Here is a 16,348-nt window from a genome sequence, read left to right on the forward strand (position 1 = left end):
GCATGGCATCGGCAAAATGTCCAGCATGCGCCCTGCGACACCACATCACACTGTAGTATGCCCTTTATTCCTTTGGTTAAGTTTGACAGTGTTGTTTCCATCTTTTGTACACCAGTGTGTGAACCATACTACCGATACTATGGCATATATCAAGTGCCTTATCAGCATAAGAAGAAAACTACTGTAGCTTACACCCTCGATCAAGGCAAGAACATCTGTTTGGGGTTTAATTAGGATATGATGGATTGGATACTATGTATTTTCTTTTACTTTGGATGGGTTCTCTTGTTGTAGATCAGTTGTGTCACCGTGATGATGCACTTGATTCCCAACTGCCTTGCATGCTGTTGTGCAATGCACATGCCCGATACGATGGGCAACCAAAAGATCTAGACAGAACAGAGTTCTGCTATTTGTCATAAAGGGCTATTCCATGGGCTCAAGGTTCACTGGTCACTAACTATTCCATTGTTCATCTTCTGATTTCTAGCAATTCTATCAGCTTCATCGCATAGCCTAGTACAACAGAACAAAAGATGCAGGTAATATGTTGAAAATCATGCTTATATTGCATGCCTCTTGCAAGGTTAGCTTTAGTACATACCTCAAATGGAAAACCTGCAGAAGAAGTTCCGGCGAAGTGTGGAGCACGTGCGGACGGCGGAAGGTGTTCCGGCAATGCGTCAGAGGTGAGATCGGATGCTTTTGGGGCTGGTTAGGCAAATTAAAATGTGAAGGAAAGCTTCTTCATGACTATAATACCGGGAACAAAGGTGACTGCATGCATCAGAAGGTCTCGTCAGCAACTGAGAAGAGCACGATGGCAGATCTCAGCTTTCTCAAGGCATCATGGGGCTAGATCGCAAAATCTTTACCACCAAAATTAAATGCACAACAATAAAAAAAAAGTTCAATGCATTAACAGCTGTAAAAAAATCACAACAACCTATTCAACATTTCAGTTGCTAAATTGTCACATCCATAAACAGACCTACCTATGCACTTACAGCAGAGTATTTGAATTTTTAGGTCTGCTATAAATAAATACCATCACTAAGGTTAAATAATACATATTAGGAGCTACATGCATTTGAAGGGACACCACTCGTGTCCTCTAGAATTTTCACCGTGTCCCAAGGAAACATTGCTCACCTCATGAGGAAACATTGGTTCAGCAAGAAGGAAAGAGCACAAAGAGCTGACACTGAGCTTAAATTGGTTGAGCAAGAGTGTTTGCACTGTAGCCTTGTTTTCAATCTCTGCACATACTACCATTCCCTTTCCAAAACTAACCATCCTATCAACAGTACTACCAATGTTGCAATCCTTTTTATCCGAGCCAACTATAGTTGAAGCTTGGGCAGAGTCATGTGTGTGGACGCCCTAATTGAGCATCAAAGCTGAATCCAGCATTTGTCGGGTGCCACAGCCGCCTCCTTCTCAGCACCGTAGCGATTGTGCCTCAGGTACCATCCCTTGTTGCGTCTGGCCATGATGATGTGCCTCTCGCTCTGTCCATCACATGGCCATTGCCGAACACAACAGCTCCATTGGGAGGTTCAACACACTGCGAGGATTCTAACAACCGCAGGATCCAACCTTCTTGTCTCCATGCCCTTCGCTCATCAAATTCAATAGACATATGCGATGTGAAGACGATGGTGTCCTCTAGTCCAGCTGCTCTTGAGTCCGACTGAGCCATCCTTCTCGAGGCCTTCGACTGGCGTATGTGGATTGTCCGTCATCCCCACTGTCCCTGACATCTACCTCCCAGACCCCATCGGTGCCGTTGGGGTGGCGGCACTTGCCCGTGATTGGGGCTTCTTCCACCTCGTCTTGGGGATGTGGAGCTCCAGCGGTGACTATTGAGCCTACCAGGTCGACAACGGCGGTCACCTCCAGCGGCACCAGATCAGCGCGTCTCGGGATGGCGGCGCCTTGAGGAGAGAGGAGTGGCATGGCACCACGTCGCCTGCAGCCGCCGCTCAGGAGGGGCAGATCGAGCGAATTGAGACGGACGAAAAAAATGAGTGGAGGAGAAGGGGGCAAGAGCAGAGGAGGGAAGGGGAGGAGAAGAGGGGTGACCGGAGCGTCGGTGCGCCACCAACGGGGAGGCCGGAGAGGTGGCGGATCGAACCCTAGCTCGCAGCACCGGATCGAGCGTCGCCGGGATCGGTCGCCTCCTGGCGGCTGGGATCGGGAGGTGAGGAGAGCCCGTGCTTTTGTGTGCTTGAGAACTGCAGGTTGAATATTGGATACGACAGGGGGGTTTTGGAAAACAGCCTGAACAAAACGTTTTTCTCACTTAAGAAAGGACTGCATGTTCAATAAATAAAAAACAAAAAAACTTTTTCACAAAAAACCCGCGACGGTGAACCAGGAGACTCAATCCATGCTTTATTATTATTATGGAGAGATTTGAGCCCCAACTAGCTCAAACTAACTCTAACCCATGGATCCAAACAGGGCCTATGGCCAGTCTCGACGCGGAGCAGTTGCGTGCACCGGGAAGCAGCACTCTCTCGGCCGTCGCGCCACTTCAAAGCCGACGCCAGTGAGAGGTCACCTCCGCTCTGGCCGGGCATTAATGCGGCACTGACGCTCCTGGGCGACGCTGACCGTTTCACACGGGAAGCGCGCGCTAGCAAGGGAATATAGGTTTTGAACTGTTTCAGGTGTAGTACTGGTAGTTTGCAAAACTACTCAATTATTGCACTCAGTTTCCTAAGAAATTGTGGTAAAAACGTTACTCCATAGCCCGCTTCCCTTCTCCTTCCTCTTCCACCGCCCGCACACGTCCGCGGGAAGCGATCGGTCAACCCTTATATAGGAGTGCTAGCACAAAAAGATGCATGCATGACCACTAAAATTTCCCATATTAAAGCACCGCTCCGGCGGGAGTATGGCGTATGTTGTTACCTTCGGCCGACCCATGGCTACCGGGCGACGGCGACCAGAGAAGAGGCGGCGGGAGGGGAATGAATGCAGCTACTGTTTGGGTTCGCCTTCCGGCTTAAATAAATGTGCAGCATCACGTGTACCCGCGGGTGCACAAATTGTAACATACGTGTCTGCTTAAGTGGGCATCACGTAACTGGTGTGTGTGTGAGAGAGATTCTGAGAGACAGAGTGCGTGTGTGCGACTCTACTCTTCGGACATGTACTCAACCTTTTGCATCGGGATATAAGTATAATGGTATTTACTTTAGCTAGTGATTTACGTGGCCATGTTAACGTGGTTGTGTCAAAAAATGTCACTTACTGCTCATGATTTGCGTTATATAATTACAAGCAAGATTCTCGTGCATTGCAGGGAACATCACTATGCATTTTTTTACAAAACACCTGTTGTGATTGACCAATGCAGGAGTAATCCCATGTGTAAAAACTAATGATATATCGAGAATTTTATCGGAAAACTGGTATCTCGAGAATGTCATCGAAAAAAATGAAAGATGAGAGATAAGGCGAGGAGGAGTGGAGCGTGATGGTGACTGGTGGTCGGAATGGGCGGAGGCATGGGGATGGACGGCACCGGCAGGCAGCAGCGGCCACCATGCATGCTAGATTGTTCCAGAGACTTATTCCTTTTTAATTGCTGAGCAATGAGATTGCGGGAGATAATGATGTGGAGAGAGGTGCGGGTATCTTTTGTAAAATTATCATAGTTTGCTTTCTATCCTCAGATATAGATCATACGGTCTGTATTACAAGATGGCATGCACACCATCACCGCCAACTCATTTTTTATAAGGGTACAGATGATAAGTTTGCTGACTACTAAAGTAAAGTGGAATTTGTCCATGTTATGCAAGTAAATAAAGGTGATTGTTTATCATACGGGTAAGGTTGGATGAAGGGTGGTAGGAACAAATGCTCCGCCTAGAGCATGTGTGTGTGTGATGGAGTCTTAGTGTGTGTGTGTGGGGTGTGTGTGTGTGAGAGAGAGAGAGGAGAGAGAGATGGAGTCTTAGTTTGTGTGTGTGTAGAGGGAGAGAGAGATGGAGTCTTAGTGTGTGTGTGTGTGGGGGGGTGCGTGCATGCGTGCGTGTGTGTGTGTGTGTTTGTGTGTGTGTGTGTGTGAGAGAGAGATGGAGTCTTAGTGTGTGTGTGTGTGGGGGGGGGTGCGTGCGTGTGTGTGTGTGTGCGTGTGTGTGTCGCGGGGTCCTCTATGGCGGATGTAATTTAAGTGTGCATGGCTTCATCATAGAGAGGTGATGTGTATGGCAGAGGCCACCAACGATGGGGTGCGAGAGAGTAAGTGCCCATAGAGAGGGAACAGAAGGTGTGTGCGCATGAGAGGAGTCGACATGCAGAGAACGTGTTTGTTCGAGAGACACCGAGGAAGACTACTATATATTGATGGTGCATGTAGGCGGGAATTAAACAAAGGGATGGTCTTATTGGTTTCGGGGATATAGGGGAAGAGTGAGGGGCGGGGGGGGGGGGGGGAGGGGGGGGGGGGGGGGGGGTAGCTAGAAGGAGATTGTTAAGTGTGAGTGTGTGTTTTACCCATCTAGGCGGAAGTTATGTGCACAAAAGAGGAGAATGATTCGATGTGGCGTTAGGATTGAGGGTAATTAACTACGTATGGAGACATAGAGACCTTGAACGTGCCTGTGTGAGAGGTATACATGTATACGTGGGATGTGTGTGTGCGCACGCGCATGATCGAGATAAAAGAAAGAAGACATAAGTCATAAGATCAACGGCATGGGAGAGACGGATCGGTATGACAATATGCATGCATGTGAGAATGCAGGGAAGAAGGCCCGACAATTGAGCATGTGTTTTTTGTCTTTAAGAGATAGTGGCGTGGGCTGGAGCATGTATCTATGGCGAGTAGAGGGAGTGAGGCGCAACGATTGTGCAAAAGAGACCAACCTATAAATGCATATGTATGGAGAGACATATATAGTGTGGGTGATAGGAAGCAAGACTCCGTGCGAGAAAGAAATGTTGACTGAGAAACTACAGATAGATACAGATATGGAGATGCTAGCTAGAGGGACATCCGCTAGTTTGGGTGTTGGAGATGACCGTCAGGTGGTTCAAAGGGTGAAGTTATATATGTGTGTGAGAGGGCACTTGACTGCATGTAGAGAGAAAAATATGTAGTGTGCGTGATAGGAATCAAGAGTGAGGGCGAGAAAGAAGGTTGATGGAGAAACAGATAAATAGAAAGATAAAGATGCTAGCTAGTGTGCGTTAGAGATAGGAGTCGAGTGGATCAGAAGGCTGGGTTATGTGTGTGTGGGTGTGAGAGAGATAGAGAGAGGGTGCATGAGTCACATACAAACAGATATCAGAGAGAAATGAGATCCAGAGAGACGGAGTTTTGTGTCTGCGAGAGAGAAAGATATTTCACAACGAGAGTGATAGCTAGAGAGACATACAAGGGAACACAAGATATCTCTGGGGAGAGAGGGTGTGTGTGAGCGACATGCAAGAGAACAATGGAGAAATATGAGACCCTGGGAGACAGAGTTTGTGTTTGTATGTGAGAAAGAGATATTGAAGAGGAAGAGTCGTAGGTTCTCATATCTAAGGAGCGAAAGACATCTCTGTATGAGGGGTGTGCGAGTGGCACACATGGGAATAGTAGAGAGAAATGAGACCCCGGGAGAAAAAGTTTTGTGTTTGTGTGAAAGAAAGAGATTCCACATGGAGAATCATAGTTAGAGACACATAGCAGGGAGCAAGATATACTTAGAGAGAGATAGAGTGATGAAGGTCGAGGGAGAGAGTACCGTTAGTGTGTTACGAAGATAAAAGATCATTGTCGACATACAGGTAGCACGAGAGATACCTGAGAGACGATGAACGCGTATAGGTCCAGAGAGATAGTCCTACATAAGCATGAGTGATAGCTATATGAGACGAATATCTGTATTAAAGGGGATTCAAATATTTAAACTGGAGATCACGACATCGATAATATTGTAACGCAAATTGGTGTATCAAACATGCATATTCATTTGAATTTGGGCACACGTGTAATGTTATATAGTTTATCAATATTGGTGATCCATAGATTCTTCAATTACAAACAATGCATGGTTTATATGCAATTAATGTCTAAACAACATTACACTATATGTTGCGTGTGTGAAACACATTATACATGTTTGAGAAGTAAAAAAAACCCGCATGAAACACACATTAATTGGAGACAGTTCGCGAGGAATGCATACATTGGATTTCAACATAAAGTGGTTTCAAATATTTGAAAATCCAAATTGATGGATACAACCTTATGAATCTGAGATCATGCCATTTGTAAACCATATTTATGTATAAATGGCGTTGTGCTTTTGAAAGTATATATAAAAAATGATGTATATAGAATGTAATTCCAATTGAAAATGGATCCCGCCCAAAAAAATAGAATACAAACGGGATTCGAATTGAGTTGGCACGGTAAACGTGCACTCTGCAAAATTTGAACGAAGCGGGGAAAGTCGCAGTAACCGCCCGAAACCAAAATCTGCGAGATGGAAATCACTACTGCCTATCCCTGCCAGGCAAACCCTATCTGCTGGATTTCTATAGGTTTCGATAGGGGTAGGTTTGTAATGTCACCCAAACGTGACGTAACCGCCTCTCACCCGGATTCATACACGATGGGCACCAAAACACAGTGTGTCCTCGGCCGAAATCGACTCCCTCCCTGATTCATATTCATACACGGTGGGTGCCAAAAACAAACTCTTGTCGGCAAATATTCAGTGTATGCGAGATTACCGTCCTATCCCCAACCGACTAATGTTGCTGTGATGTAGTAGAAATTTGAAACGGGGGCTAAGTTTGTAAATTTCCTCGCATTTGAGACAAGTGCGCCCTGAATACATGGTTCCCCCTTCCTCTCTACCTCCCTTTTCCCCATTCGTACTCCGTGGGCGCCAAAACACCCTCTCCACCCCACCCTCCTCCGTCCGCCGCCGTCCGCCACCCCATCCACCGCCGTCCTCCTCCACCATGCCAGAGCTGATACCCGATGCCGCCGTCCATTACAAGAGATCGACCTATCTCATCCACGGCTTCGGACCGGGATCCTTGCATCCTGTTCTCTCGCTTCATCCCTGCCGCCGTCCACCTTGCCGGCGCCGCTCCTACGACCGTCTCGTCCACCGCGCCCTGCTGCCACCGTCTACCCTCCTAGATCTGCTTCCATGCCGCCGACATCCATCGCTACCCCAGCACCGTCAAATTTGCAGCAGATGCATACACGACGCCGCACCAGAGGTGGTACTCTTTCGTATCTGCTCAACTTATTTATCACAGCAAGAAAATAGATGGCCATTGCTTTACTTTGATTTCTTGTCTTGGTTGTGAAGTTGCCTTTGTCCGGTTTGCACCTTCAGATCCGCCATGGCACGCCCAACACTATACTCCCAATGCTTATGGTTTTCCCTTTTATATTCCACACTAGTTAAATCACAGTAGACTAAATTTCAAAATTGGGTCAGTCGATTTTTCAGAGCTCGCCGGAGTTCGCCGGTGCGATCGAAGGGGCTCGGGTGGTTGTGGGGCCTCGCCGAACGAAGAAAACTCAACGCGGGTGGGGGTTGGGGCGGGGGGGGGGGTGGGGGTGGTGGAGGAACACAGGCGTGGGGGCCAGTGGTCCGGCCGGCGGCCCGTGCGGTGTTCTGTATGGGAAGAATCAGAGACGAGGAAGAAGAAGGATTAGGAGACGTAGGATCTTCATCCAACCGCCTGAAATGGTCAAGAGACAGCTGGGGGTTGCATTCTTAATGCGCTCTGGTTCATCATGTGTGGGCACTGCGCAACCAACATTTTATTATCCAAAATCTGCTTGCTCTTCTTTACCATGTTCCTCTTTCGTTCTTCTTTAATATGTACTCTCTCCGTTCCTAAATACAAGTCTTTGTATAGATTCCACCATGGACTACATATGGAGCAAAATGAGTGAATCTACACTCTAAAATGTATCTGGATACATCTGTATGTGATCCATAGTGGAAATCTCTACCAAGACTTATATTTTGGAACGGAGGGAATATGATAGTAGTACAGTATGTTCATTGTACTGAAGATGAGCAGGGACATTTGCAGTGTAGAGGTCTATACGGTTGGTTGTGATGGACACTTTGAGCCTCTTTGATTCGTAGGATCTTGTAAACATAGGAATAGGATTTGTAGTGGCCTGCCCACTTGAATCCTATAAGAATAGCAAGGAAATGCGGGGAGCTGTGTCGCCTTTGAGAGTTACACTGATATTAACAGTACCGCACCTTCACTTGAAGAGAGCTGGTATCCGAAGCCTTTCTAGCCGTACCGGCAATACTAGCACATATATTCCAGCAAGTTCCACTTTGCTGATTTTACTCTGATGCTTAAGGTTTTCCCGTTATATCTACACTATGATCTGTGTAGCTGCTTCGTGTCACACTAGCAGCAGTCCACTCTTGAAGCTAAACACTGCAATGACTTACAAAATTGGCACCAAGGCATTGAGTGCCATTCTGGATGCAATGAAACTCATACGCTCCCCACCTGTTGATTCTTGTTCAGAATATGATCCTAATGACTATTCTAACCTCGAGGAGTCAAAGGCAGATGGCCTGTCCTATTCACCCATCAAGGTGCATGTTCTAATTTGGCAATGTTTTATTGATTACGGGTATCTTGCATATGTTGTCTTGCATTTCTTCTACTTTGTTGCACCGCCATCTTCTTAGTTTACTCATCATATATGTCGAGATGCCATGCCCATCCATTATCAATACATATTCCATCTATCATCATACCATGTTTTTTCACTCAAATGTTGTTCTTGTGCATCAGACATCAAAAAGGAAGAGGGTGATTGCTGAACTTGAAGGAGCACCAGCAAAGTCCTTGAAAAACATGATGGTGCCTGAGAAATCAGACATCACCCCACTTATATTGGCTGTACAACCAGTGACACAAAACGTAGGACCGACTCCAGCAGACTGTACACAGACTTCACTAGCCACACCACTATCCCCACCACACAGGACCTGCACTCCAGCAAAAGGTATACCGATTTCATTTGCCATAGCACCAGCTGTACCACAGAAAAATCCCACTCCAGCAAAAAGTACAGCAAGTCCACCGGCCGAAGACCTATCCCAACTGCAGAGACGGCCAATTCCTGCAGACTGGAACCCCATTCCATTTATTCCCAGTTTAAAAGACAATGCTTTCAATGTTGTTAGGGACTACGTGCATATATTCCCATCATGGGAAGATTATTGTGAAGACAAACACCATTTTCACATCTTCCTGTCCAACTTACGTGTAAGTGCTATTATTCATGGTTATTATTTTCCTGTTTTCTGCTGATTGAACACATCAATGATTTACATTACATTGTTGTAACTAGGCGAGGGTCAATCTGGATAGTCATGACGAGCAAAGCTTGCTTGTGCTTTTCAAGGAAGCATTGCGGCAGTATCGGTGTTACCCGAGGAAATCACACTTTGATGGCAAGTCTATAAACGAATTTCCGGTGAAGTCTCATGTGCTAAATTTAGAAGACATTGAATGGAAAAACCTTGTTATGCACTGATCTCGTTCCCAGGATGAGGTACTGTCTATGAAATCACATGACAATTTGAACTTCTACTTTTCCGCATGTGCCTTACAGATCTTTTTTGCAGGAAATCTGCTCGAAGAAGAATTCCGGTTTGACAAGAACGACAGGATATCGCAAATATGCTGCCCGCTGCTTTGCTCTTGTTATTACCTGTTGTCATGTATCACTGTACTTGCATACATACCTGGTTCATTATGTGACAGCAGTATGCATGATAGCTTGCTTATCAATTGTTCGCTCCACATTATCTGATCTGTATGAATGGTTACATTAGTGTAGAATATATCCAATGCCAATGTTTTTTTAGCTCTGCATTGTTCTTGTAAGTACATGCTGTCCTTTATCAGTGTGCTTATAATGACAGGTAGTTGTTCATGTACCATCACTCTGCAACTTATTTTCCTTTTCCCTCCATTTTCTACACATCAGATCTATATTTACTCTTACCACAAGGTTGGTACTGAAGAAGTTTAGCTGTGCATTGCTCTTGGCTGTACCTTTTGCCTGTATCGTTGCACTTACATTTATAGCTACTTGGTTATGTAGCATCACTCTTCATCTTATCTTAAATATTCTCCATTTTTTCGTATATTATCACATCTATATTTACTGTTAACAAAATGTAGAATAAAGGCAATGCTTTTGAAGAAGATTTTGTGGTAAACTTCTTGAATTGCCCCCCCATCAGCATGGACAAGGCCTTTATAGAGCCTGCCTTCACCAATAATGTATGTTTGTCCATCTCAAGCCTTCAAACTTTGTTGTATATATTTGGTTAGGCATGACTGCAATAGCTGTTTATTTTTGGTGTTTGCATCAAATTGCTTGTTTAAAGTTTATTATGTAGTTCATAAACAAAAGTTTTTCCTTTCTCAATTTAAGTTTTCAGTTGTACAACCAAGTTCCTTCTTCATACCATGTAAATTAAACTATACAGAGCAAGTGATTTTCTTTTGCACTGCATGTATGCTTCTGTTCTTCATCCGTAATCCAGTGGTGTGGTGAACCTACCCACTACAGCACAATGTCATATTCTGCAATGTCGTAACTATGAACAATGTCATATCATTCTACTATTATTTAAACCGTCTCTTTATTTGCCAATCTGAAATGGTATAAATTGACAACACACCAACCATTGATACTTATGAGTTCTTGATCTGTAATCCAGTGGTGTCGTGAAGCTGCCAACTCCTTCACAATGTGATTTCCTACCATGTCTTGACCTGAACAATACCATATTGTGTTAATGCAATTTTAAACTATGTCACTTTATTTGCCAGTAAGAAATGTGATGAATTTTCAACACTGATACTTTTATGTGCAAAACCTGCCATCTGTCTGCTTGTTTATCTTTCAGCGTGAGGAAGATATAAGTGTTGAACAAGCGCAGTCTCATCATCTTGCTCAGCTGCTTGCGCTGCAGCTCCCCAGCAGGGCTAACCTTTCTTGAACTCTATTGAAGTGCTGTCGGTTTTGTATATTATTTTGTCGGCGTGTTTATTTGCACTGGTGGCGATCTTTGATGCCCAGTGTATGTAATCTGCTGTCTGCTTGTGCTTTATTATCATAGTGGCGAACTTTGATGCCCAGTGGATGTAATATGCCGTAATTTCTTTATTGTATAGTCTAGGTGTTTTCTTATTCACGATGCTGTAGTTATTTATTGTATATATATCCTGTCTTTGCAGTAAACCGGCCAAACCGTAAAATTACGGTACATAATCGGGCCGTCATGCAATCACGATGTAGGTTGGGCCTGAAACGTGCCGAACAGCTCACGGTTCGGCAGCAGCCCGAAATGAACCCCGGCCCATGATTGTGCGAATCAAATCACGGGCTTTTAACAGGCCAAAATTGTCTCGGTCCTTGTTTGGCCTAATCAGATATCGGCTGCGAGCAGACCAGATGCAAACCGGGCCGTAGTTAGGCCCAACTATATGACGGGCTTTTAACAGGCCGAAATTAATATAAGGCCAAAATGTTAAGCGGGCCCTTAACAGGCCAAAACTAATATCAAGCCGAATTACTAAGTGGGCCTTTAGCAAGTGGGCCCAAAAGTATAGTGTCCAGTTGACGGGCCGAATCTGATATGGGCCATAATTGAGCCCAAAGCCTCTTAAAGGGCCGGACCTGATCTGGGCCGCAATTTGGCCCAGAACATGGTAGGCTTTTAACGGGCCGTATCTCATATGGGCCACTATTAGGCCCGGAGCGTGGCAGGCCATTAACAGACCGGATCAAATATGGGCCGACATTTGGCCCAAAACATGGTAGCCAGTTAATGGGCCGGCCTACTAGGGTCCTCAAAATCTTGTGGGCCTACGGCTGGGCCGGCCCATTAATGTCGGTGAAAACTCGTGGGCCTTTAGTTGGGCCGGCCCATTATGATCTGCAAGAATCTTGTGGGCCTTTACCTTGGTCGGCCCATTATGGCACACAAAAATCTTGTGGGCCTTTACCTGGGCCGGCCCATTATGACCCGCAAAATCTTGTGGGCCTTTAGCTAGGCCAGCGCATTATGGTCCGCAAAATCTCCTGGGCCTTTAGCTGGGCCGACCCATTATGGTCTGCAAAATCTTGTGGGCCTTCAGTTGGGCCAGCCCATTTATACTTGATGGGCCGGTCCATGTGTCAACATATCATAGGCGCGTCTCGCCCATTGAATGAGTGACACCTGTGCCAACGCGGACCTGACACGTGTCTCCTCCAGCCAGTGATGATTTTACACGTGGAAAATCCCCATTGGTCGGGGCTGTAACGGGTTATCGGATACAAAACCCGACCCGATAGCTTAACGGCGTTCCGTTACGGTGGATGCCACGTGTCGGTCACCCTTGACGAAAGCACTTCTGTGACGCGCGATTTATCGTCATGGAAGTGGACACTTCCGTGATGATAATTTTGGTAATGTCATGGAACACTTCTACGACAGCACAGGCATGCCTATCTTGATTCTGTCATAAAATCGTCATGGATGTACATGCATGACAGAAAATGCGACCTACTGTGACAAACACGTATCATCACAGAAGTGTATTTTTTTGTAGTGTAAGTGGGAGTTCTTAAGTAATATGATTAATTGAACTTAAATTTATCATGAACTTAGTACTTGATAGTATTTTGCATGTCTATGTCTATTGTAGATAGATGGCTCGTGCTGTTGTTTCGTTGAATTTTAATGCGTTCCTTGAGAAAGCAAAGTTGAAAGATGATGGTAGCAATTACACGGACTGGGTCCGTAACTTGAGGATTATCCTCATTGCTGCATAGAAGAATTACGTCCTGGAAGCACCGCTAAGTGCCGAACCTGCTGCAGGAGCAACACCAGATGTTATGAACATCTGGCAGAGCAAAGCTAATGACTACTCGATAGTTCAGTGGGCCATGCTTTATGGCTTAGAACCGGGACTTCAACAACGTTTTGAATGTCATGGAGCATATGAGATGTTCCAGAAGTTGAAGTTAATATTTCAAGAAAATTCCCAGATTGAGAGATATGAAGTCTCCAATAAGTTCTATAGCTGCAAGATGGAGGAGAATAGTTCTGTCAGTGAGCATATACTCAAAATGTCTGGGTATCATAATCACTTGACTCAGCTGGGAGTTAACCTTCCTGTTGATAGTGTCATTGACAGAGTTCTTCAATCATTGCCACCAAGCTACAAGAGCTTCATGATGAACTATAACATGCAAGGGATGGATAAGACGATTCCCGAGCTCTTCGCAATGCTAAAGGCTGCGGAGGTAGAAATCAAGAAGGAGCATCAAGTGTTGATGGTCAATAAGACCACCAGTTTCAAGAAAAAGGGCAAAGGGAAGAAGAAGGGAAACTTCAAGAAGAACGGCAAACAAGTTGCTGCTCAAGAGAAGAAACCCAAGTCTGGACCTAAGCCTGAGACTGAGTGCTTCTACTGCAAACAGACTGGTCACTGGAAGCGGAACCGCCCCAAGTATTTGGCGGATAAGAAGGATGGCAAGGTGAACAAAGGTATATGTGATATACATGTTATTGATGTGTACCTTACCAGAGATCGCAGTAGCACCTGGGTATTTGATACTGGTTCTATTGCTAACATTTGCAACTCAAAACAGGGACTATGGATTAAGCAAACACTGGCTAAGGACGAGGTGACGATGCACGTGGGAAATGGTTCCAAAGTCGATGTGATCGCCGTTGGCACGCTACCTCTACATCTACCTTCGAGATTAGTTTTAGACCTAAATAATTGTTATTTGGTGCCAGCATTGAGCATGAACATTATATCTGGATCTTTGTTAATGCGAGACGGTTATTCATTTAAATCTGAGAATAATAGTTGTTCTATTTATATGAGTAATATCTTTTATGGTCATGCACCCTTGAAGAGTGGTCTATTTTTGATGAATCTCGATAGTAGTGATACACATATTCATAATGTTGAAGCCAAAAGATGCAAAGTTGATAATGATAGTGCAAATTATTTGTGGCACTGCCGTTTGGGTCATATTGGTATAAAGAGCATGAAGAAACTCCATACTGATGGACTTTTGGAGTCAATTGATTATGAATCACTTGGTACTTGCGAACCATGCCTCATGGGCAAGATGACTAAAACACTATTCTCCGGAACTATGGAGCGAGCAACTGATTTATTGGAGATCATATATACTGATGTATGTGGTCCAATGAATGTTGAGGCTCGCGGCGGGTATCGTTATTTTCTCACCTTCACAAATGATTTAAGCAGATATGGGTATATCTACTTAATGAAACATAAGTCTGAAACATTTGAAAAGTTCAAAGAATTTCAGAGTGAAGTTGAAAATCATCGTAACAAGAAAATTAAGTTTCTATTATCTGATCGTGGAGGAAAATATTTGAGTTACGAGTTTGGTCTACATTTGAAACAATGCGAAATAGTTTCGCAACTCACGCCACCCGGAACACCACAACATAATGGTGTGTCCGAACGTCGTAATCGTACTTTACTAGATATGGTGCGATATATGATGTCTCTTACTGATTTACCGCTATCGTTTTGGGGTTATGCTTTAGAGACGGCCGCATTCACGTTAAATAGGGCACCATCAAAATCCGTTGAGACGACACCTTATGAACTATGGTTTGGCAAGAAACCAAATTTGTCATTTCTTAAAGTTTTGGGCTGCGATGCTTATGTGAAAAAGCTTCAACCTGATAAGCTTGAACCCAAATCGGAGAAATGTGTCTTCATAGGATACCCAAAGGAAACTATTGGGTACACCTTCTATCACAGATCCGAAGGAAAAACATTCATTGCTAAGAATGGATCATTTCTAGAGAAGGAGTTTCTCTCGAAAGAAGTGAGTGGGAGGAAAGTAGAACTTTGATGAGGTAACAGTACCTGCTCCCTTATTGGAAAGTAGTTCATCACAGAAACCGGTTCCTGTGACGTCTACACCAATTAGTGAGGAAGTTAATGATGATGACCATGAAACTTCAGATCAAGTTATTACTGAACCTCGTAGGTCGACCAGAGTAAGATCCGCACCAGAGTGGTACGGTAATCCTGTTCTGGAGGTTATGTTGCTTGACCATGACGAACCTACGAATTATGAGGAAGCGATGGTGAGCCCAGATTCCGCAAAATGGCTTGAAGCCATGAAATCTGAGATGGGATCCATGTATGAGAACAAAGTGTGGACTTTGGTTGACTTGCCCATTGATTGGCAAGCCATCGAGAATAAATGGATCTTCAAGAAGAAGACTGACGCTGATGGTAATGTTAATGTCTATAAAGCTCAACTTGTTGCAAAAGGTTTTCGACAAGTTCAAGGGATTGGCTACAATGAGACCTTCTCACCCGTAGCGATGCTTAAGTTTGTCCGAATCATGTTAGCAGTTGCTACATTTTATGATTATGAAATTTGGCAAATGGATGTCAAAAATGCATTCTTGAATGGATTTCTGGAAGAAGAGTTGTATATGAGTAAGGTTTTGTTGATCCAAAGGGAGCTAACAAAGTGTGCAAGCTCCAGCGATCCATTTATGGACTGGTGCAAGCCTCTCGGAGTTGGAATAAATGTTTTGATAGTGTGATCAAAGCATATGGTTTTATACAGACTTTTGGAGAAGCTTGTATTTACAAGAAAGTGAGTGGGAGCTCTTTAGCATTTCTAATATTATATGTGGATGGCATATTGTTGATTGGAAATGATACATAATTTCTAGATAGCATAAAAGGATATTTGAATAAGAGTTTTTCAATGAAAGACCTCGGTGAAGCTGCTTATATATTGGGCATCAAGATCTATAGAGATAGATCGAGATGCTTAATTGGAGTTTCACAAAGCACATACCTTGACAAAGTTTTGAAAAAGTTCAAAATGGATCAAGCAAAGAAAGGGTTCTTGCCTGTGTTACAAGGTGTGAAGTTGAGTAAGACTCAATGCCCGACCACTGCAGAAGATAGAGAGAAAATGGAAGATGTTCCCTATGCTTCAGCCATAGGCTCTATCATGTATGCAATGCTGTGTACCAGACCTGATGTGTGCCTTGCTATTAGTTTAGCACGGAGGTACCAAAGTAATCCAGGAGTGGATCACTGGACAACGGTCAAGAACATCCTGAAGTACCTGAAAAGGACAAAGGATATGTTTCTTGTTTATGGAGGTGACAAAGAGCTCGTCGTAAATGGTTACGTCGATGCAAGCTTTGACACTGATCCGGACGATTCTAAATCGCAAACCGGATACGTGTTTTTATTAAACGATGGAGCTGTTAGTTGGTGCAGTTTTAAACAA

General features: G+C 44.4%; 1 long non-coding RNA gene across 1 annotated transcript; it reads right to left on the minus strand.

Moving 5' to 3' along the window:
• Positions 1-175: 175 nt before the first annotated feature.
• On the minus strand, positions 176-1,316 carry LOC125541368. Its single transcript, XR_007297501.1, has 3 exons — positions 1,153-1,316; positions 605-777; positions 176-516 (listed from the first exon to the last, which is right to left on the minus strand). It is a non-coding gene; the product is annotated as an uncharacterized LOC125541368 (long non-coding RNA).
• Between the last annotated feature and the right edge of the window lie 15,032 nt (positions 1,317-16,348).

The sequence above is a fragment of the Triticum urartu genome, chromosome 2 (genome assembly GCF_003073215.2).
Source record: "Triticum urartu cultivar G1812 chromosome 2, Tu2.1, whole genome shotgun sequence".
NCBI classification, from domain to species: Eukaryota; Viridiplantae; Streptophyta; class Magnoliopsida; order Poales; family Poaceae; genus Triticum; species Triticum urartu.